This window comes from Magallana gigas, chromosome 7 (genome assembly GCF_963853765.1).
Source record: "Magallana gigas chromosome 7, xbMagGiga1.1, whole genome shotgun sequence".
Lineage (NCBI taxonomy): Eukaryota > Metazoa > Mollusca > Bivalvia > Ostreida > Ostreidae > Magallana > Magallana gigas.
In genome coordinates this window covers 34,596,965-34,621,216 of record NC_088859.1, presented here as the reverse complement: position 1 = coordinate 34,621,216, position 24,252 = coordinate 34,596,965, and the positions used below count along the sequence as shown (strand labels likewise).

The following is a 24,252-nucleotide window of genomic DNA, read 5'->3' as shown; positions in this document are numbered from 1 at the left end:
GCTAAAATGTTTCCATATATTATAAACTCTTCCGTGAGACAATTACTATGGCAAAGTTGTCTGATTCAACTTCCTTATTATAGATCCTATGCACATTTTATATGTAACCAGAAGGATCTTATTTAGACTCTATACATTCCCATGCGCGGATCCAGAAAATTTTTCCAGGGGGGGTCCGAAGGATAATTGTGTTTGCCAGGGGGGGTCCGAGGCATATTTTCGCGATAATTTGTCTATGTAAATTTAATAAATTTTCATTTTCCAGGGGGGGGTCGGGACCCTCCCGACCCCCCCCCCCCCCTCTAGATCCGCGCATGCATTCCGATAAACTTTTCGTCTAACAACAAGAGACGATCATTTTCTAAGGTATTTCTGTTTTTTAACCAAAACATTGATGTCAGCTGTCAATCGATTGAATAATAAGCGAGATATAGAACTCACTATTTTTATTAGCTCACCTGAGCTGAAAGCTCAAGTGAGCTATTCTAATCACATTTTGTCCGTCGTACGTCCGTCTGTCCGTCCGTCTGTCCGCCTGTAAACTTTTTACATTTTGAACATCTTCTCTAAAACCGCTTAGCCAATTTTAACAAAATTTGGCACAAAGCATCCCTATGGGAAAGCAAATATAAATTGCCGAAATAAAAGAACGATCTTTATTCAAAGCGGAGAAAACCTCAAAACTGTAGAAAAAGGGTGGTGCATTTTTAAAAATCTTCTTCTCAAGAACTTCTGAGTCAAATGCAACGTAATTGAGCATGAATCATCCCTATAGGAATGAAAATATAAATTGAAAAAATTAAGGGCTAATTTGGTTCCAAATTTGAGTAATAGCGAAAAAAATAAGGGGGTTTAATCGGTTTATAAGTTCGGGTGCATTATTCCAGATTCATACATGATGACATTCCATCTCGGAAACGAGGTTCTTTGTTCGAAGCGGCCATTTTTGATGCACTCTTGCAAAAGATTGATTTGTTTGCTGTGGAACAGTTCACGCGCAAAGGTAATGTTTGAAACTTGCAAGATATATTGCTGCCGATTATTATATGAAGTAAATTGAGGTTAAATATTTCATTGCGTTGACATTTTCAATTGTGACGGTGGTTTTAGTTTGTTTCATTTTCATTGTGGTTTGGTTGGGAAACCATCGCCTGTATTTGGGAATTTTTACGAATTGAATCAAACATAAACTTAAATCAGGCAGCTGATTGTTTACCTGCGCAAAATGAGCAAAATCTGATGCATCAACAACATGTGAAAAGACGATTCATGCAATTGGTAAATCGGTATATTCTCTGCGCAATGGTAGATTTATGCAATGTGTTATGTGAATATGCTTATCATTTTTTCGAATCTATTCAGTCTAAACAGACATTATTTTCGCTGATGGATATATGTAGCTGTATGTATGATTTGGAAAATAAATTGTGATTTGTCTTTGTTATGGTGCATTTTTTCTGTTTTATTGTTTACAATTCTTTATTTACTAACCATAATTGAATGTCAAGCTTCAAGTTATTAGCAATATACAAACCATAGGCACCTGAAGTTGTATATTTTTCACATAATAAAAATAAATACCTTGAATCTAAATATACACAAGGTACCCATTGCTACCATCTTGGATTTATTTCAAACTGTCACATCAGCTGAAAGTTCTGCATGAAACTCATCGGTAAAATTATTTTACGACCCTCTCCGTCTCCCGATCAGTCATTTAACATCTAAGTTTACAACCAATAAACGATAAGCGATAAATGTCTAAAGGGTGTACTGAAGTTGACGCCTACATGTAAATGAGATTTCCCTACACTGTGTGTTTGTTCCAATATTTCAGAATATAACTTGTATTTTGATCAAATTCAAAATTGACGTCTTTTGAATATTCGTATCAATGCTATATTTGGAAGCATAACCCAAAGTATGCCGGAATTATGTCAACTTCTATCCACCGTTTAGCCTTTTGAGACGGAGAGGGTCGCAAAATAATTTTACCGATGAGTTTCATGCAGAACTTCCAGCTTATGTGACAGATTGACATAAATCCAAAATGGAGCCAATGGGTACCTTGTGTATTATTAAATATACGGTATATATTTTTATTATGAGAAAAATATAAAGTCAGGTGTTTGTGACTGAAACCTAGCAGAATTGTTGGCTCTGTGTTTTTCTTATGATTCAAAGACTGATGCTGAAATTTTGGTTGACATTAGAAATGCCTTACCAAACATTACATACTTGTATACAAAAAAATTAAAAGAATGATGTGTTACAGATAACTACTTTGTGGGGCCCCTTCTTACCCAAATAATTATCTGAAATCTACAACAATGTTGATAGTAATTAGCAAGAGTAAATAAAAACGATGTCTTTTAAACAGTTTCTGTAGTTCTGACACATTTTAATTATGATATCTAAAGTATCGTTGTTCGTAAGTAAACATTGCAATTGAGAATCATCTTGGTTTGTAGCCATTTGTTTTTGTTTTCTTTTAAATAAAGATGAAAATAATGGGTGGTCCTTAGTACACTAGAGAAATTACCAATATGCCAGTTAATACATTAAATAGCTCTTTAACATATCATGTGACAACATTTTTCCCTCTCAAGTGTATTCATCGATCAGGTGAGTAAGGTTACAAAAAGTCACAGAAGTTCATGCCAGGTAAACAACAATCGTTTATAATAGTGGAGACCATATAAATTATTGGTAATTATATATGATTTAGTTTATTAGATCTTGACGTCCGTTGGGTCAACCCTACCCTCCAGAAAATAGAAATGACCAAATATCTTGAAAACGGTTGAGGTCCCCACCCCTAAACCATATATATTGTTATTCCTTATATCAAGAGGCATCAAATGGTATGTAGGTCATGGGCCAAAGGGGTAGTCATGACCCCCCCCCCCCTTTCAAACAGGAAGTGCTCCAATATCTTGAAAACGGTTGAGGTCCCCACCCCTAAACCATAGATATTCTTTATTCTTGTGTTAAGAGGCATCAAATGGTATGTAGGTCATGGGAACCGGGTGTAGTCCTGACCCCCAGCGAACAGGAAGTGCCCCAATATCTTGAAAACGGTTGAGATCACCACCCTTTAACCATATATATTCTTGATTCTTGTGTTAAGGGGTATCAAATGGTATGTAGATCATAGGCCCTGGGGGTGGTCCTGACTCCTCTTTGAACAGGACGTGCCCCAATATCTTAAAAAACGGTTGAGATCCCCACCCCTAGACCATATATATTCATGTTCCTTGTGTTAAGAGGCATAAAATGTTATTTAGGTCATGGGCCCCGGGGGTGGTCCTGACTTCTCTTTGAACGGGAAGAGCCCCAATATCTTGAAAACGGTTGATATCACCCCCCCCCTAAACCACATATATTCTTGATCATTGTGTTAAGGGGCATCAAATGGTCTGTAGGTCATAAGCCCCTTGGGTAGTCCTGACTCCCCTCGAACAGGAAGTGCCCAAATATCTTGAAAAACGGTTGATATCACCCCTCCCTAAACCATGTATATTTTTGTTCCTTAGATCATGTTGGTTCACTTGACTTACAGTAAATGACGACCCGGGAACCTCATGAAATTTCACAAATAGAAATATTTAAGTCTTTACTCTTTTTGTCTGTAAAGTTTGACCCATGTGGGTCATCCCTACCCCCAATGATGGTCTCGTTTTTTCGGGAGACTTTATAATTGCCCTAATTATAATTACATCTTGTTCGTTTTATTTTCACAGTCCAAACGCCCTAAAAAAAACCATGGTCTTTGCATGACATTTTATGATCTTTATATATAAGGGGTTTTTTTTGTAGATACCACGGCGGAAGTTTTCGAGGATAAACAGGAAATAGTTACAGACTGACATGACGGGGGAGACTGGCCTCATGAAAAACAGTAAACTAATTTCTGACCTGGACTTGACTGAGGAGACTGGCCTCGTTAAACAGTAAAACAATTTCTGACATTAAAATGACAGAAAACTGGCCTCGTGAAAAACAGTAAAACAATTTCTGACATTAAAATGACTGAGGAGACTGGCCTCGTGAAAAACAGTAAAACCAAAGTTGACCCTGAGGAGCCTGGCCTCAGGTTAGGCCATTGCAAGTTTTTTCTTTGTTTAGCGTCCACCCAAAACTCAAAAACCTATCTTTCTATCAGGAAAAAACCCACAAACCTGAGAATAACATACAACTTTAAAGGTTCAACAAAATAAAATTTATTATATATTTTGAAGTATTTTATTCATTTTGTATCAAAAATAACAAATAATATAATTTTAAAAATCCATATCTTTGGCACAAAACTTCATATAAGAAATAAAAATCAAATAAATTCCCTGCATTATAGTATGGTTAGAACTGACAGTTTACATTTTGAATGTTGTTTATAAATATTTGATTTCCGATCCCGATTTAAAAATGCGATCCCGAGCCCGATATTCGAAAAAAAAACGATCGAATTTTATGAACAACCATTGTGGTTTTTTTTTTTTTTTTACATCTGAAAACCAATCCATCCGCGGACGCTAAACATAGAAAAAACTTGGAATGGCCTTATAGAAAAAAACCATGAAAATTATCGATAAGTTGACTGGTAGATAATTAGTTTGCTTGTTTGACACTTAATTCTGTCGCCTTGTCAGATATTCAAATGCAAAAAAGAAAGAAAACAATTTCTGCTAAGTCGATCGACCTTGTGCTTGTTACTGAGCTAATAAGTTTAGCACAAATCAGATCAATTTCGGTCTTTATTTTTTCAAGGTGGTGCGGCTGGTAAATGTGGCATACGAATCTTGAAACACTAACGCTCACAAGTGAAGACCTAGCAAATTAAAAGGTGCCTAACGGTTTATGAAATATAAGTTATATATTTTTTCAATGATGTTTCATAATAATTGCTTTGTTTGGTAAGATGTATCGGGGCTTATCTTTTGGTAAACACAACAAAAAATCATGTTTTAAACTGACATTTTAAATGAAATATGAATATTAGATAGTTACAAAACTTGAAGATTTGAACATTTTTAATTACATAATTTTATCTAGAATCCATACAGTCTATACAAAAACAGTATTAAAAATTCTGTTGACATCCTCAATGGAAATCTTAAATTGAGTGTAGGTATCCAGATTAGTTTTTTCATGATTTAATTTATACTGCCAAGAAAATATTTCATTTTCAACAGTTTTTAAAAGTCTTAGCGTACAGAAAAGAGATAAATCGAATCACTTATGACATCGTAGAGGGTCTATCACCCTTTAAATTCCAAAACAAGCTGAGGTCCAGTTAAAAATTTACAGTTCCAACATTTCCTTATAGACAGTTCGGTAATCAAGAAACAGAGTTAGGTTCAGCTTAACATTGCAACATGCCATTGGTCATTTTTTACCAGCCTTGAAAGCTTTAATCAGAAAATAAAACAACATATAAAGGACTAGTGAACAAATCATTTAATTTCTTCACACCTGACAACAAAGGTTCTTACTATTTTAGACACTATTGAAGTCATTTTTTCATTTTCAGACATTGTACAATTATATAAATAGTGCCTGTTTGGGAGGGTATCTTTTGAAATTGACATCCCGAGAAAACCATATGCATTGTCAACTGACGCGAAGCCGAGGTTGACAATGGGTTTCGAGGGGTGTCAATTTCAACGGTTACCCTCCCAAACGGGCACTATTTATTTTATTATACTGAATGTCTTATTTTTAAAGAAAATGTACTGCTTTTATCTAGAAATGAAGTGAATTCTACAGCGAACCGTACGCGCATACTTTACGCGCATGTAACAATTCGTTGTGTTACTCGTTGCCAAGTGCGTTGCTAAAGCGGGGGGTAATAGAACGGATTACCAACTGCGTTTAAACCCATCAGATTACAGTATTTAACATGAAAGTATAATGATATTTTATGTTTCAGACCACCGAGAAAGATTTCCATAGCATTTAAATAAAAAGGAACGGTAAGACACCTAACAAAAAGTGAAATTACCTATTTATATTTATTTGTAATCTATAAACTGCAATTTATTTATGTAAACATTAACCACATTTCTGTACAAAAATTGGGATTGCGATGGTCTCATATTTCACAAATTATATTCATTTTTTGCGCAAATCATGTAAATATAACTAAGGGTCAATAATCGAAACATATTGAATCCTTGTTTTTTCATGACAGTACAAAAGTTTGCTTCATCCAGGCATAATTTTTCTCAATATGTTCTATCAACTCTATATAAACATTGACCCAATCACCAGCTTATCTACGTCAGAGCAGAGAAACGATACATGCAGGAAAAACTGACTTACCTCTATAAACCTTTCACTGAGTGTTAAAAATGGACAATTAATGGCGTCAGGATATAAAATATCACGATAGAAATAAACAAAAAGGTTACAAGACTTATTATCAAGTTTCATAAGACTTTCAAAATTTATTAAGCAATAGTTAATTTTCTTTCTTGTGTATATCTTTAATGAAGCAATGTACATGTATCTAAAGCAGGAAACGATTTTGATTTATTGTCTTATAGGAATAATTGTAATGAGTAATATTAAATCACTCTGTTGGAAACTAAAAATTTAATATTCATATAACTTTAAAAACATTCTCAATGTGATTTGAATTTGCCATATCCGTAACAAATTACGATGTACTGCATTTTTATATAGTTTTGTTAGTGAATGTTTTCTTATGCAACTACAAATGTTTTAAACATCTCTACATCAAATTAAACTTCCTCAACTCTGGTACTCCAACCCCACCTCTTTTCAAAAAAAGAGAAAAAATATCATCATACATGTTTAATCAATCAATATCTAAGTATTTAAACTCTTAATATTTAAAATTTTCATTAACATTACATCAGGATAAGACAAATTACAGTTGTATATACCTGAATTTCCTGTCACGCTGAAATGATAAATTTTCACTAAAATGGGAAACAAATTCAATTAAAAAATTTATTTGATACATTAATGATGCATTCAAACCAAAAAAATACTAATGATCAACAACAACAAAATTATTTATGATAAAAACAAAAATGAATTATTTCTCAGTAAGATTTGAAATAACTTTCGCCTCAATAGAGAGATTTAAAGCATCAGCTGATCAAACTTACCAACTAGTAAAGTTTCTGTTTACATTTTTAATGTTTTATACAAATCAAAGCATTACAAATAAATGAACTTTTCTTTTTTAATAACAAAAAATCAATTTTTAAAACGTTTTGATTTGAGAAATTAAAATGTGTTTGCTAATTTATGTAGATCTATGGGGCTCTACCATAGATGTGGTCCTGATTTGCACACATTTGATTATTAGGTAAAGAAGTATGAATATTAGATGTGAATTGTGGTTTGTTAACAATTATAGTCTACTCTCTTTCGTAGGTTTACGTGTTATTTTGCCTGAACTTCCCTTGAGTGTATGAAGTAGCGTTACTATTGGGCGTTGTACCAAGAATAACAATACTGATGGTTCGGATATATATATATATATATATATATATATATATATATATATATATATATATATATATATATATATATATATATATTCTGTATTAACATGAAAACCCTGAAATTTACAATGAGAGTATGCCTTATAATATGCATAACATGATAATGATATAAACAATATATACACAACAATTACACGATGTTCATAATTATATGAGTTATCGCTCTTACATAAACAATTACTTCATCCATGTAATTTCTACACGTACATATGCAACATTACTAAATCATATATTTATACATTTAGAGATATATCATATATATGCATCTCTATAATAACAACAATTTATAGATTTATTTAGGTAACAAAATTTTGTAAAACCTGATTGTGGATCAGGGTCCACTTCAAATAATTATGACAAATGCTGTTAATCAAGTCAGGATCCTGTAAAACATTAGATAAATGTGTGCGTATAGAACACTATTTTTGATAAATACCAGCAAATAATAATTTCATTATCTGCTTTCACACTTAGCATTCTCACTTTTATGTAAAAACTAAAGACAATCAAAAATATTACGCTATTTAATTAGAGTTTACCTGTGAATTAAAAAGTAAAAGAACTTACAGTATAAAGTCATGTCAGAAGTCGTATTTAGTTGTGTAATCTCAATCATATAATGTCCACCTCTCCTGAGCTCGACAAAAACTACCCCTCACCAGAAAACTACCTGCCACGCACCGCGGGAAAATTCTCTCAGCCAATCAACAACCAGAATTAAATATAGAACTGACCATTTGCTATTTTTAACTTTAAGGGATAACACGTATAACACAACTTTTTAATATGAATGATTTTATTATTGTAATGATAAACGTTAATTTGTAAAGCTGAAATAAAAAATGCATAAAATAATATTTACGAAATTCAACACTATCACTTGTATTTTAAAGAAATTAAATAAACTTATTTGCCATGTGTCTTTATAAGGGTGATGTAAATGTAAATATAATGCATTTGTTTGATTTTTTGTTTGTTTGTTTGTTTTTATCTTTTCAATCACAATAATCAAGCATAATTAAATTATTCCCCTTAAAATGATTTCAGTTGCATATTCATCACAATATCCGAAATTTGAATATCTTTAAACTTTACCTTTTCACTTTGTGATTTTATGATGGTGGCAAAAAATTGCAAAATAATATTCTAGGGCTACATGAGCGGTTTGTACAAATTATATGACGTTTAATATTTAACATTCATTTTTTTAACAGAAATTATCAGAAGAATCATACCAGAATGAATCTACTGTTTTACAGTTATTGTGATTCAAAAACTGCGCATGGTCACTCGCAGGTCAATTTAAAATTTGGTGTGCTATATGGTATGAAAGCAATTGGTCATTTGAAAATAAAAATTCGCAAAAGTTTATAGATTAGTCAATCAATAGAGAACTACTGCAGATATCTTGAAAGGGGTTACAGAATCACATTTTAAAAACAAAAAAATCATTTGGTTTTTAGGCCAAAACATTTCGAGAAAAATGCGTCAGGCAAACTGTTTATTATTTTTTTTTTATCTAAAAGGGAAATAACTCATTTTGATTTTTAAAACACTGAGTTTTCTCCTTTCTGTAATAGCAATTCTCCAACAATTTTACACAAGATGGCGATGCTTAGGTCTAAGGAAATTAATCATTAACATATTTGCAACATCGGTTTTTATTTTTGTGGTACCGAACGAAATTTAAAATATTTTATTTAAGATAACGTCGAATACTGTAACTGGAATTCATAGAAAAATAAAAATAAATGGCAGCATGACTCAACTCTGTGAAACATACTTGATCCGCCTTTTTTTATTTTGAATTTCTTTCAAAGATACTTGAATTTGATTTTCAGTTATCACATACACGTACTTTAATATCCATGGGGAAAGTGGAATTTAAAATGAACTTTGAACTACATGTATGGATTAAAAGAGAGACAGGCGCCTTGACCTCGTTATGGGCTCTCCTCACTACCACCAAGGCAAACTCACCAAGAACAATGCACAAACTATGCTATATTTTGCTTGGGGATTTACTGTTTTATGTACTTTTTTCCTTTACTTGATTTTCAAATATTATTTATTTAATTATAATATACTAATAAACATCCTCATTTTAAAAAATTCAACTGAAAACGAGTAGTGTTTTATAACCAGTTTCAAGATAAGTATTATGATATATATTAATTTATTATAATTGTATGATACTGGTGTGTTGAAACTAAATGTGAAATTGCCTGTGTGCTTGTAGATACACGTGCAATGTTTCAGTATTCTTTATTTAAGGAGGAAAAGAGAAAACTATGTTCTTTGGCAGTTTATGTTCGTTTTGAATATTTCGTTCAAATGCGACGAAGTTTAATCATGATAATATAACGCTTTGGATTGCAATAGAAATATTCATTGAGAGACCATTTTTACCTAAATAAAGTGAAAATTTGTTGCTTTATTATGTATGTTGCATGTCAATCAAAATTGCGAATCCTTTAATCTAGTGCATCTTATTTTTTATCTAAGAATTAAATGTCCAAATTTCCGGATTACGACGGTCATTAATCAATGATACCCTATGGTTGTTATCTGACTATATACTTAGTAGTGCAATAGTAGTACATTCTTATCACTGGAATAAAAGATAGAACAGTTTTGGAAAGCTATGTACATGTACATAAAACAAGTCTAGTTTTCATGTTTATTTTGTAGTTACATTATACATATTAAGTTTTTTGTATTGTAAAGATGAATATTGATCATACTGAAGAAAAAAGTAGCAATGTAGATGCTGCCTATTGATCCAAATTATTCAAAACCACCCCTCTTTTTAAAGTTTCAGGGTGACATTTCATGGCCGGATATAGCAGGGTCTACATTGTTAGAATTTTTCTTTTTCTGAAAATATGATGACATGATATAGCGTCTACTTGAAACAAAAACAAAAACAAAAAAGAAGTAACAGAAAACAAAATAGGCTGGAAGTTAGTTAAAAATATCAATTTTCTTCAGAACAAAAATATTTCGGAAATTTTTTTATACAGGTTTTAGAGTATACAATTCTTTACCGTGTTAATCATTAAAAAAAGCCGTAGAAAAAACAATGAGATGAGGTACATATATAAACAATATGTTGTATAACGCATCTAGTTAGTCAATGTCATCAGAAAGATTTCACATATTCCGCCGTTCTCTGATTGGATCAGACCCCCGGAGACCTGTTGGGTTTTATCTGGAAATCGTCATTGACAGAGGACGAAACGGAATGTGCAGCAAATCGATCTTCATGGCACTGATTACAGATGCGCTATACAACATTGGAAAGAAATTATTACACATTGCAATAAGAAAATTATTGCAAGTGAATCGTTGGTCAAACTTAAGACAGTCTTTGCATTTCGACCCTAAAACATGTTTACCAGTAGAGACGATTTGACGATTTGATTTGACGAGACCCTACTCTCTAATATTGTCACTGTCAGGTCTGTGGTTGTCAAAGACAGTGGGCGCGGTCGTCATATGTCCCTGTTCGACAGTATCAGGTACTGACTTGTCAGTGTCACATAGGATGTCAATTTCAGGAGCGACCGGCTTTTTCCTGTCAAACAATGCCTCCTGAGGTCTGAGTCTGTCACTGTCAAGACCCGTTGATTGCACGACACTGTCAGACAGAATCATTGGTGGAGTCTACAGGTGTCTGACAGTATCAGGTCTCGGTAGTCTGTGTTGAGTCTTGGCACTGTCAAGAAAGATTAGTGTCGTCCACAGTGTGTCATTGTCAAGACCCTATGCTGTTTTGTCAGGATCAGGAGTTAACACCTGACTGGTCACTCAGTCACTGTCAGTTACGCGTACTGCTTGTTTCCAGCGGTCATTGTCAGTGGCCAGTCAACGCACTGGGATTAGAGCAGCTGACATATGCATCAACCGTATTTCCCATGGGTCACTGTCACGTGACAACATTGTTGATAGACTGTTGACACTGTCAAAGACAGTCGCCATCATCATGGTGTCATTGTCAGGTCTGCGAGTTCGTTTCCCCGGGATTTACTTGTCACTGTCAGGAAATGTCTCTTACTGGCATTTGTTGTCATTGTCAAGTTGATGACCCACTCTCTCAGAGACAGGAAGCGCCTTCGGACGGTCACTGTCACTGGATGTTGGTACCAACTTCCTGTCAGGATCAGGATCCTCGAGACCCTTGTCACTGACAGTCTTGCAAGGAATCGTCTGCTTGTAGGTGACAATGTCAGCTCGGATGTTGCTCTAACGCCGCGAGCTGATGTTGTCACGAGCATTCTGTTGCCGACAAACCATTTTCCTGGTTACAGTGTCAGCTCGTCAGAAGTTCACAGTTGGTGTCATCATCTACGAACTGCTGACGATGCCGTCTCCGAAACGCAGGACAATTATTGCAAATACATTCGCTATAAACAGTGTTACTGCGCTCTTGACATGATCAGAAACTGACTGAATTTGAGATTCCATAACCGTATCAGGTGCACTCTTGTTTCAGAGCAGGCGATGGATTGGGACAGACACATGAGTGTTGAGGTTCATAATTTGACCGATACTTCTTAATAAATTTTCATAGTCTTCGCACCAAAAGGTATCGCAGCGCTCGATTTCGACGCATGGCAACTCATCTATGAGTAGTTCACTTTGGAACACGACCGTTATGAGAAACAACGCTGTTCATCGATACCAACGATGAACCAAAGTTGTTTACAATATGTCTTTTTCTGCGAGTGATGGAAGTATGTGAACTGCCAGATCCTGTTAGTTGCTCTTTTGGTGTCGGCTCAGTCGCTACATTTGAGTTAGAGTTGTTAGTGCAATTGCAAGGGTTGTTTAAGTAGGTGGTCAGCAAGTTGCTTTGCATGGTCCCCTGGGACACTAGACTTTCAGGTTTTTTTAAGTGATACACGAGTGTACTGCATCTTTAAAAAAAAGAAAAAAAAGAGATGCCATTGATTGAGTTATTAACAATATAAATTAATTATACATTTTAGTTGGCCATGGGGTTTTATATTGCACTATTTTTTTTTTTTTGTACAGTAATCAGTCATAAACCAAATGGCCAAACTTTGCACTTGATTTATATACAAATTATGAATACGTATCAAATATTTACGACCCCAATCCGCATCAATTTGAACAAGATTGTCGTTAATACACAGCTTGTATTACTTTGTACCTGTCATAAAGGAATAGGTCGTCTATGCTAGCGTTGAGTTTTTGTTGTATCGACAAAGTATGGTCATCTTGGTAGACCGGAAATGACACTCGCCTAGTCAGTTCGTTAATTGAGTCCTTTCCTGCGACATGGTTGACAATTAAGAATGTGATGTCTCTTTTACCTATCTGTTGATATGATGTCTTCAATCTTTCCAAACTGCAAAAAATATAATTACCTGTATCAGTATTTCAGTATGTTGGTAATACAAAAATGAATGAAAAGAAAACGTTATTGTCGTTTAGAATATGAATTTAAAAAAGTAAAATATTACTGCTATGTGCAGGTGTACGTGTCAAAAATTAATCTAATCGGTAAACCTATTTTCTGCAAAAAAGAAATTTGCATGATATATTTATGTGAACGGCTATTTAAATACATTGTATATATGTATGTCAGGAAAGTGACATCTGTATCAAATTAAAACAGGGACGGGGTTTGTGACCGACAAAAGACGCACATAATAGATATGCTAATGAATCTGTATTTCACAGGGCCTACTTAATTCTAAACATATAGAACTGCTCTACTTAATTCTGTGGTGTTTTATGAAACTCTGAACTTGAATACAAGAATTTTAATAAATATAGGTAAAAGTCCAACAACATTAAAATTTATTCCCTTCATATTTTTTCATTTTTTTTAATTTTATTTTTTGGCAAGTGTAATTAAAGGTCATTATAATTGTTTTTTTATAAATTAAAGAAATGTTTCTATAAAGGTAACAGATTTCTAAAATGTGTTTAAGATTCAAGATTAACTTTAATCAGAATATCATACTTAGCTCTCTGAAGAAGATAAAAAAAGGTTTTGCAGGTCACTTTTTTACCATAATCATTGACAAGCATTTAAACAGAAGTCTAGGAAAACTTTTGATAACTGCATCTGATAATTGTACATGCTTTAGAAAAGGAAATATGAAACTGTGTTTGGAGGAGCCTATAGTATTGCTACAATTTGAGGTAATGCAATGCTATGTCATACAATGATCTTTAGCGTTGGGTTTTATTTACCCTTCTGCCTGCTGCTGACACATAGGTCAGCTGGCCAACAGCAGCGCCACCACCGTCACGTTTCCTCGCGCCATTTTCACAGGGTCGGTTCCGTCGGCTATTCGCCAAGGAAGCGTCGACCTCTGACAAGTCTGGCCTAGGGCGGAGGACAGAACAGCGGCGGTCAGCCACGCGACCAGCCATAGGCCGGCGGGGCCCCGCATCCGGAGCTTTGTCACTGGAACTTAAAATAGATATCATTGTAAATAAATTGATCAAAATATGATGAATGAAGGACAAGTCTTTATGAAAGTATTTATTTTTACAATTCATTTTAGAACCGTTTAGATATATGACCAATTCGAAGCTAAGTAAACTCCAATAATGAGGCGTAGTATAACTTCAGAATCAGTTTATCTATTAATATTATTATTTTTAAGTAGTTAAAGATTTGGTGAATAAGTTTAAGAAAAAGTTGCAAATAATTGATACTGTCGCATTGCCACAATTGACGCAAAATAAATTGCTGTTCTTGACCTACATTATATATTTACTGTGCAGCTGTAAGTGAAACCCACAGATTATATAATATAGCTTCTAATTATAAAGTTTTGTGTAAACACTCATCTATAATGCTAAAAAAAAAAACTAACAGAATTAAAACAAACTTTACCTTTAAGAAAAGCTTAATTCAAAACACGTCTGCACAGTCCACCGAATTTTCATCAGCTGATAGCTGAATTAGTTCCTAGTCACGTGATTTCAAGACCTTAAAATTCTATTTATGCAAGATAACATTCATACGAAGTGTACGTGATATATAGTCGGTATTTGTTTTTAATCGCAAGTGCATGGTCATATGTAATCTACAAAACACTGTACAGAGAACAATGTTTATTTATAGTTTGAGTTGGTCGAGTAGAAAATAAACAGCTGTGAATATTAATAATAGTAGAAAACACCAATTAAAATGCCTATTGCACTGGGTCATGGACACGCATTCCTAACTTTTGCCATTGTTTTTTTTTTTTTTACCAAAAGGTTATATTCTCACGTGTGTTGCAAATAACATTTGCGGGTTTTTTCCTCGAGATTCTAATTGTCTACGCTACTCTTGTACATGTATGTTAGTATGCATAAATACATGTAGTTACAAGGAATGAACCGAACACAGTCTGTTGATCCCTTTTATGTACATAGTACATATTTTGTCTAAATACTGTGGATAAATGAAACTACCAATTTGCTTACAATCTACTTACTAATAGGACAAAAAAGCTATCATCACTTGATTCCGGACATCAAAAGTACAACTAATTTACAGCTACTCGACAACTTTAGACCATTATTTAGAGGACGCAAACAAATTTTAAGTGTTTTTTAAAAAAAAATTCTTGCTATAGACTGAGATTAAAATGAGCAAGGATAATGCACGACTCAGCCAGTCAGACCTTGACCTGTATCTGACCTTGTTATCTTGATGCGTGAAGAGTATTCATATCGTGTACATGACACTGTTGCTGTTGGTACGATGATTACAATGATTAAAAAGCACCAATGATGTAATCAGAGATAAATATCGTTTTCACAACGATAGCGTGTAAACAAGTCGATCGTTGCCTACATACATGCACTTCACAATAGTAAAACTTTTAAACCCCTTTCCTGTAGAGTTGCGGTGGAGAGGTCGGCCATTGCAAGCCCAGTTCATTTTCCATTATGAATCAATATACTGCCTTGAAGTAGGAAAGCCCCCAAACCCATCCCGGCGAAATAAATATTATTTTCTCTATATTATCCACCTGGATGAGGGGAGACGGTGGTGGTCCAATAGGAATATCGCTCGGCCTTTTCCGTCAAGTTTCTCGACATAACATAGTATTGCCTTACTTTGATGTTGTAAAAACACTAAATATTCATTACAAAATTTAACTTTAAGTTACTCTAAATTAAGATAACATGGCTCAGTGGTCATGGGCGTTAGGCCAGTAACCGAAAGGTCGCTGGTTCAAACCCCGCTGTGGTCACTTGACGTTGTGTGGTGTGCACTTAGACAAGGCACATTATCTACATTGTCTCAGTCCATCCAGCTGAAAATGGGTACCGGCTTACGCTGGGGGTTAACCTGCGATGGACTGGTGTCCCATCCAGGGGGAGTCCAATGACTCTCATCCGCTTAGCACCATGGAAACCGGGGATAAGCACCGGCCTTATGTGCCTTCATGGCACGGAGAAGGATTTAAATTAAAAAACTTGCTGCTTTGTCGTTGAAAGGTGAATAATTCAAGTTAACTGTGCAAAACTCTAGCGTGTATATTTTTTATAATCAAGCAACTTAATCGATTTTAACCTATTTTATTGATGTTTAAAGGCAAACATTTTTTCAAATAAAAATCGTTTTTCTTAATTCAGGTTAGTAAACAGGTTCAGCTTAATTAGTTACAGCTTTGGATGGTAGATAGTAGATATTTACCTTTACCACCTTCATAATAGTGGCACTCGTGGATGCCATAATTACAAATCTAAATATTTATATTTTCCAGTGTCTTTTATATGATATATTTTGGGGTATAATCGGGGTTTGCATTATCATATAAAATAAAAATAACGTATAAAAGTCGATAATTTAATATTTAGGCCATCACTTTGCAAAAATAATTTTAAACAAAATAAGGTGAACAAATACGATCAGGCATTGTTACATAGCACTTTGAAAAATTATACAATTATTTTTCAAAAATAATTCTAAACCTTTTTTCTAAGTTCTTTGCCAAAAGGCATTATTTCGATAACTTTTATATATATCATAAATATATGATTCAAAATAAAGAAGTATAGAATTTTTTTTATATTTTGCATAATTGTGTGTTTGAATTGAGAATCTTAAGATGGACAATAAACCTAATGCATTGCAATTTTCAAAACCTGGATACTTTTTTCAGTGGCCTTATTGGCTCCTAATTGATAATAAGTTGCTGAAAATCAACATCTAGAAATATACGCATTCAGTATTCTGTTTACATACCAGTGAGTAAATTAACATTACACGTTGTGATTACCTGTAGTAAAGATAATATATCAAAGGGTCAACAGAATATATCGTAGCGTTAAATATTATATTTCTTTATTTCAGATGTGTTCATTTATTCATACCCGGATAATGCATATGAAATTCACACATTGTCTTAATAAGAAATCATTTTAAATACACCAAGTGGTTTTGTTTTCTTTCACGTTTCACGCAAAATCAAAAGAAATTCTCTACTGCAAAATTTGTCGACCAAGGATTAATTGCAGTTGAAGTGGATCAATTTGTTGTTTTTTTCAGTGCATGCTCATTAATTTACCATAATTCTCATCTATGTCATTTAAAACGATTTGGACTTTCTTTAGCAAAGAAATTGTATATGAAAAAATGAAGTCAGCAAAAAAATACAAATCTTTTATTGCAAGAATTGTATAAGATTAATTTGACTTATGTTAAAATTTATTATTCTCGGGGGTATATACAAAAAATATTTAAACTCATTGAAATGAACGATGGGCAATGAATGTTTTCCAATAAAAGCATTGACATCTTACGCCTGCTGTATCGACAAAACTAAGAAAAAGGATTGCAGTGATATTAACTTGAAAGACCACTCCATCACATCTATGATATTCAGACGCATCAGACGAGAGAAGATTGATTGAAAGTCTGTTGTCCTTGATCTTTATTGTCCTTGATAAAATTATGAATAAATTTTTATGATTAAAAATTTTCCTTATCATGTATATTAACATAAAAGGGGACGAGTGTAAAAACCACGTGATTGTAAATTGTATACTGCCACTATTAACATTATGCCAGTGCATTTTTGCACTCGTCTGAGCTGCATTTATAGAAAAATTCAAAAAAAAAATCAAAGCACGTTTGTTATCATTCCTGTCAGGTTTACCTTTCAAAAATAAAAACCCTACAGGAACAAAGAAAAACAATATTTCTATAGGAATTTGAAAGTTCCTATCGGAATAAAAGAACTTTCCTTAGGAATTTAAATTTAGATAGATGTTTGAATCAAATTATTACAGGAAATACCTTTCTTCTATTGGAAATATAATTCCTACAGGAGTTTTAGAAAATCCTATAGAATTGTCGATATTTCTTGTAGGAGAATCATTTCTCCTATTGAAATTATTATTTTCCTATTGGATATAGATTTTTAACGGTAAATATCTTACTTGTCAAGTGAAACACTCTGAAAACAAAATGGATATATACTCTCTGGACATTGGTCTATTACATGTTATTGATATTATGGATTTTTCCAAAACTGCATCGTAAGCGGGTGCAAAAATGCCACCTTGGCACTGGCATAATTATCCGGCACAGTGTTTATAACGCTTCATTAACTCGTACTTGGTGATCTGTGATATGAACCAAACGTACGAATTGACCAAGTCATATATCCATCTGGTACTTCTACAATAATTACACTTCTTAAATAATGTATACTACTCTAGTAAATGCATCGCTACAGAAATATCGCTTTTGAGCAGACAATAACCAACCCACGTATCTCGCCAACGCTGTCGTAATGCAACGATTCGGTCTTCGAAAGGGATAATTTTTTCGGTGGCTGGTTATTTTTTTTAATTGACTTAGCAGTTTCGAATATGGATAGCTCTTGTGTATTCTTCTTTAGAGTGTGCTACTTCTCGACATTGAAACAGTCTTGCTTCCCAGTCTGACATTATACGGGCCAAATTCAATTACCTCTTAGACGTTTATTGTGAATAATGGTGCAAGTGAATCGTTTTAGATTAAATTTCCGTTGCCATGGTGATATTCTTCCATATTTGAGAGGAATTGCGGAGTGTCTGAACAAAGCAATTTTCCAAGTTGACAGTCTTGAGGTTTTCTATCAGTCAAATTATTCCATGAAGACATCATAACTCCAGACTCTTTCTTAAGTCTAGAAGCAACTCAAAGTTACGGATTTCTGGCCATGATCTGGATTGATATGATGCCTTAATTAATTCATATGAATATTTTCAATTTTATTTCTTTGCACGGTATTTATTCTAATTAAAAAGAATCATAATCTTTTTTTTCTATTTTGGGGGTTAATCGCTCTTAGTTTTTCAAATAACTATGGATAAAAATATGATATTAATATTTATTTTGGTTAAAAAAAAATGTTTATTTTCAAAATCTAAATGGCATATAATAAGTTTCGTACGTGCTATTTCTCGTCTTGCTTCTGGCATTTTGTTTCGGACGAATGGCAATAAATTAAATTATAACCGATTCAAAAATCTTTCAAAAAATTGACCTCCTTTTTTTAAAAACAAAAACTTTGATATGCGTGCATAATTGGTTTCATAATTTCTACGATCACTTCCGTTCGTCACATTAAGCTCGAAAACTTTTTTTTAACGAAAATAAAGATGAGGCAACATGGAATAGTACATATGACATTTCTATTATACATTATGAATAGAAATTATTTTTCTCTCGTGCCGATATCTTTAAAAGATGCCCTCTTAAACCTTCATGATATAATGTACAATTCAAACGTTTCAAGCCACGGTCATCTACGACCTACAAATAGGGAAATTTTACGAGTACAACTTTGCATAGCAAACGTATTCTCATGCCGATTCTACATTTGGTTGCATACTATTGCACAGCGGTATGACGGGGGTTCGGAATCATCTTGCAAATTATCTTATTTCGTACCTATACTTTCATATGCGATAACAAAATGTTCAATAGGGAAAATAGTTTGATAACTCAGGGTTGAGTAAAAATTCGGAAAAAGGGGTGGGGCAGTACTACGGATCATAACGATTAAAATATCATGTACATCAATGAACTTGTATGTAATCTCCAGTTTACGACGAAAGAAATTGGGTTACCAATACCCCTACTCTCATGCCAAGTGACATGTCTGATTCTCATGAACATGAATTAAAGTAATCGTATATCTTTCTTTATACACACACCTGTCAATGAAGTACAATTGATATCGATAATATACTTATTCATTGAAGTGCCATCTCTTTTAAACAGAGAAAATAACGACAACGAGTTTCTTACTGATGTTTAAAAGTATAAAGGAAATTCTTACATCTCATAAACTATCCATTTAGAAGTTCTCTGATTTTTCAACATTATCTGAGTACAATTAGATGTTTGCAATGAAACAGATTATACCAGTACATATATATTAGAATCATTTGATAATTTTGAAATTACTATGTTTTCTAAATCTGCATCTGGTTACAGGATCATTAAATTAAGACTAAGACTGCTATTGTTAAAAACCGAAAAATATTCAAGATAAATATTTGAACTTTTATTAATAAAGCAAATGAAAGTACAGCAAAAATACTCAGTAAAATGTATCATTTGATACCTCTCATCTAAACTGAAAGTAATTGCAGTATGCATATATATAAAAACCCACTTATTTTTTTTATAAAATACATTTTATTAGATGCATCTTGGTTCCGATTTGCTAACAATGTTAAGAACAAGCTCAATATATATTGAATTCTTTAACAATTCGATTATTATTATTGCAAAACGGACGCTGCTACTACAATTATTTTTGTTGGACAAATGCATTTATTGATAACTTTACTTACATAATTTGAAAAGTATTATATTTCTTAAAGGCTAAGCTATTTATGGGGACCAGATGTTACATCGCATATAGTAATAATAAAAATTAATGGACCAAGCCAACAAACTATTTTTAAAATATTTTATTTTAAAATATTTTGATATAGTCGATATCAAATGACTTTGGAAAAACATTGTGCAGGGTTTGGTCAAAATATCTTTAAATACAATTTTTTTAAACTCGTTTAGCTCAATAAGATATAATACTGAAAAGAGAATCCCATGATGTTAATTAACAGTTTCTCTTTCAAAAGTTTTACTCATAAGCTTAAAGGGACTTGGACACTATTTGAGCTCAATATTTTAAATTTTATATTTGTAATCAATTTAAATGATGTACTGGTAATTAAGCTGTGTCTTTGGTTTTCCCCTCGTTATTAAATCTTATTCATTGGTGTTTACAAATCATCATATTATCAACTAAAATCGAATTCCAGAATTTACAAATTTTTAAAGTGCGTTAAGCGTCTCGATAAAAACAAATGTGTAAGCACCTTGCTGATGAACATTCTTTTCAAAGAATGACAAAGAATGCGTTGACTTGGTTTCAAATTTAACGCATTTTAAAAATTTTCTTAACAGTGGGCAAACGGTACTAATACTTACCTAACATTATTCAAGACTATTAATTGCAAGAATTCAAATCCACGTAGTTTAAACAATAGTTTGATCCGCTTCAAATTAAGATATCTCTTATAAGTTTATACCGTAGTAGATGCTTTTGTAAGGAGAAGTTTAAAGGGGCATGGCCACGATTTTGGTCAAATTTTATTTTTCGATATCTATTGTTTACAATGCTTCAGTAAGGCATTTCTAATAATTAAATAAAATTTGAGAGTGATTTGTAGAGTTAAAAGCAAGATAAAGCGCTCAAAATTTGTTGTCATGTAAACAAGGCTCGTGCCCTGTTTTTGTTTACATAGGTTCAATATACCAGTAAAAAATTCTTTTTTCCAGCTTATTTGTCTATCTTTTTATTTATTTTAGGCATGGATAAACAGTTCCTAACGTTTAACATATTCGTTTTAATTTTAAAACTGAAATCTTTACTTCAACGTTCAAAATGTAAACAAACGCTTTGTTTACAAAGCGAAGAATTTCAAGCTCTGTAACTCGCTTATAACTCAACAAATGACACTCAAATTTCGGTTGCCTATTAAAAATGCCTCTCTGAAGCATTGTAAATATTAAAATCGGAAAAATAATTTTTGACCAAAATCGTGGCCATACCCCTTTAAGTGGTGAGCAACATAATTATAATTTATTTTGTTGAATGTGGTTTCCTTATAATTAACATTTGCTTTTGTTGAAAAGAACTTGGCGTCAATTTAAATGCGAAATATTTAAACCAACGTTCTTCAGATAAAACATTCAAAAACATTTTCTCCTGTATTTTTTTTTTTAAAGACACTGTTTTCTATCCTACACAGGATGAATCTCTGTATTCAGTCAACTGAAATGTGGCTGATCGGTAACTGAAAGGTGACTGAACATAGCTGTGCCATTCAGTCACATTTCCAGACCTTCCAGTTAACATTCAGTTGACTGAATAGCAGAGGTTCATCCTGTGATATATATATATATATATATATATATATATATATATATATATATATATATATATATATATATATATATATATATATAGTTGAACTTCGATATCTCGAACACCGTTATCTCGAATACAATGGATATGTCGAAGTGATTTGTTAGTCTCAACAACTTTTTTTAACTATTTTACCCTCGATATCTCGAATACTCGGATATCTCGAAGTTTTGAAAGATTTCCATCTAGTTCGAGATAACGAAGTTTGACTGTGTGTATATATATATATATATATGTGTGTGTGTGTGTGTGTGTGTGTGTGTGTGTGTGTGTGTGTGTCTTTTATATACGATGAACCCTATCTGTACAGACCCTTACTTCCTTAATGTCATGATTTGAACAAACTTAAAAAATTCTTCCAAAACATTTTAACAGAACTGGTTATTTGGTTCACAGGAATACATTTTTAAGACAAATTACACTATCTTTCATAATGTTTCAATAGTCCCATCCTCCCCTCGCTAGGCTGTCTGGACATTCATTTGAACCAACTTAAACTTCCTTTATTTAATAATGTTGTGAAGAAAGCCCAGTAGGTCTAGATAGATGAAATGATTATTAAAGGTGACACAAATGACAACGACAGATAACGGACATATTTTGATCACTCGTGTCCTTTGTTCAAATGAGCTATTAACTAATAAGGGTTTATTAAAAGACGACTAGCGTCTACTTACAACTTCTTTAACCTACTGTAAGTATATTAAGGGTCATTCTTCGAGACATTAGATACCAAGCTAAAGACTCAAATTTCATAAAAATAGCGAGAAATGCAAAACAATCATTTTCATTATATGCAATACTGGGACATTGGTTTATGGTTAATAATATTAGAAGGCGACTGGCGTCTACTTACAACCTCTTTACCCTACTGTATGTATATTTGGGTCATTATTCGAGGCATTAGATACCACGTTAAATACTCAAATTTCAAGATATAGCGAGAAATGCAAAACAATCATTTTCATTACATGTAATACTGGGACATTGGTTTATATTTTTAAATAACACCAAAGAACTAATGTTACTGATTACTTAAGTTCTTTGATAAAACAAAATAGGTTTTGATTTTGGGAAAATAATCATAATAAACAGCTACACAAACGAATAAAAAAGTGTCTTCGATTGACCTTCGATTGTATTGAATGGAAATAACTAGTATTACGTATTTTATATTAACAAAATTCTGTTTTAATTATGAATAAAACATCTTTATTGGGGCTACTTTGTTGTTTATTTCTCATTACTATATTGTCTTTGGGCAATCAACTTTTTAAAATATAAGGCATTGATAATTTTCCTTATTTGAAAAGAAAATCGTTATTTTGAATGAACGTTTGAGAAACTGGAGAGAAATGAAGGATGAACATGTAGACCAATTCATTTCTCAGTGACCGATGGGCAAAATCTTGTTTTATTTCGAACATTCTGCGGCAAAAATCAATCTTATAAGATTGGATTAATAGAACGTTGTCTCAAAGAAATAGTGATAAATCCCCATGGCATCAAAGGAAGAACCGGGCAAGCTGATGAAGGTCAAATGAAAAGCCAAGTCAATCTTTGAAAACAGTCATTTTATTACTTTTTTCGAAGAATACATCAAAAGACATGGCTTGGCCAAACATTTTTATTTGTATCAATGTCCGAATTTCCAAGCAATAGAGCTGTAAAACATATATGATGAGTTTGATGTCTATATTCTTATGTATCTTCAAATAGTGTTTTGTAAGGGATTATAATCATCTTGTTGTCAAAACTAGGTAGTTCCTTTAGAATAATATTGATCATAATACAGATAATTTCAAACAAAACCAAAAAAAAACCAGACATGTTTCTTAACCAGTATCTTGACATTAAGAAGAAAATGCAAATTCATGAGAATATTCTTTGAAATACAGTACTTGAATAGTGTTTCTTTAATGTTCTCCTACTTAGGGATATTCGATTGTACAAAAAAAATATTGAAAAGTCTTAATCAATATGTAAAACTTCTAAACAAAGAGACAATAATACAAAGGTAATACAGTATGATTATTCCAAATTTATCAAAATTTCAAAAGAGGTAATAAATAAACCTACCACTTAATAGCTTAAGTTTGCAATATAGTTTACAAGCTACTTAAGTATAACATACAATGTACTTCATGAATATTAAGATACCTTGTCTTAAACATGAGTAATGTAATCAGACTTTGATCGTGATACAATTTTTTTTTTTTGGGGGGGGGGGG

General features: G+C 32.8%; 1 long non-coding RNA gene across 1 annotated transcript; it reads right to left on the bottom strand.

Annotated features, from left to right (window-relative positions):
• Positions 1 to 13,766: 13,766 nt before the first annotated feature.
• On the bottom strand, positions 13,767 to 14,559 carry LOC117684727 (uncharacterized). Its single transcript, XR_010707498.1, has 2 exons — positions 14,419 to 14,559; positions 13,767 to 13,989 (listed from the first exon to the last, which is right to left on the bottom strand). It is a non-coding gene; the product is annotated as an uncharacterized lncRNA (long non-coding RNA).
• Positions 14,560 to 24,252: the final 9,693 nt, after the last annotated feature.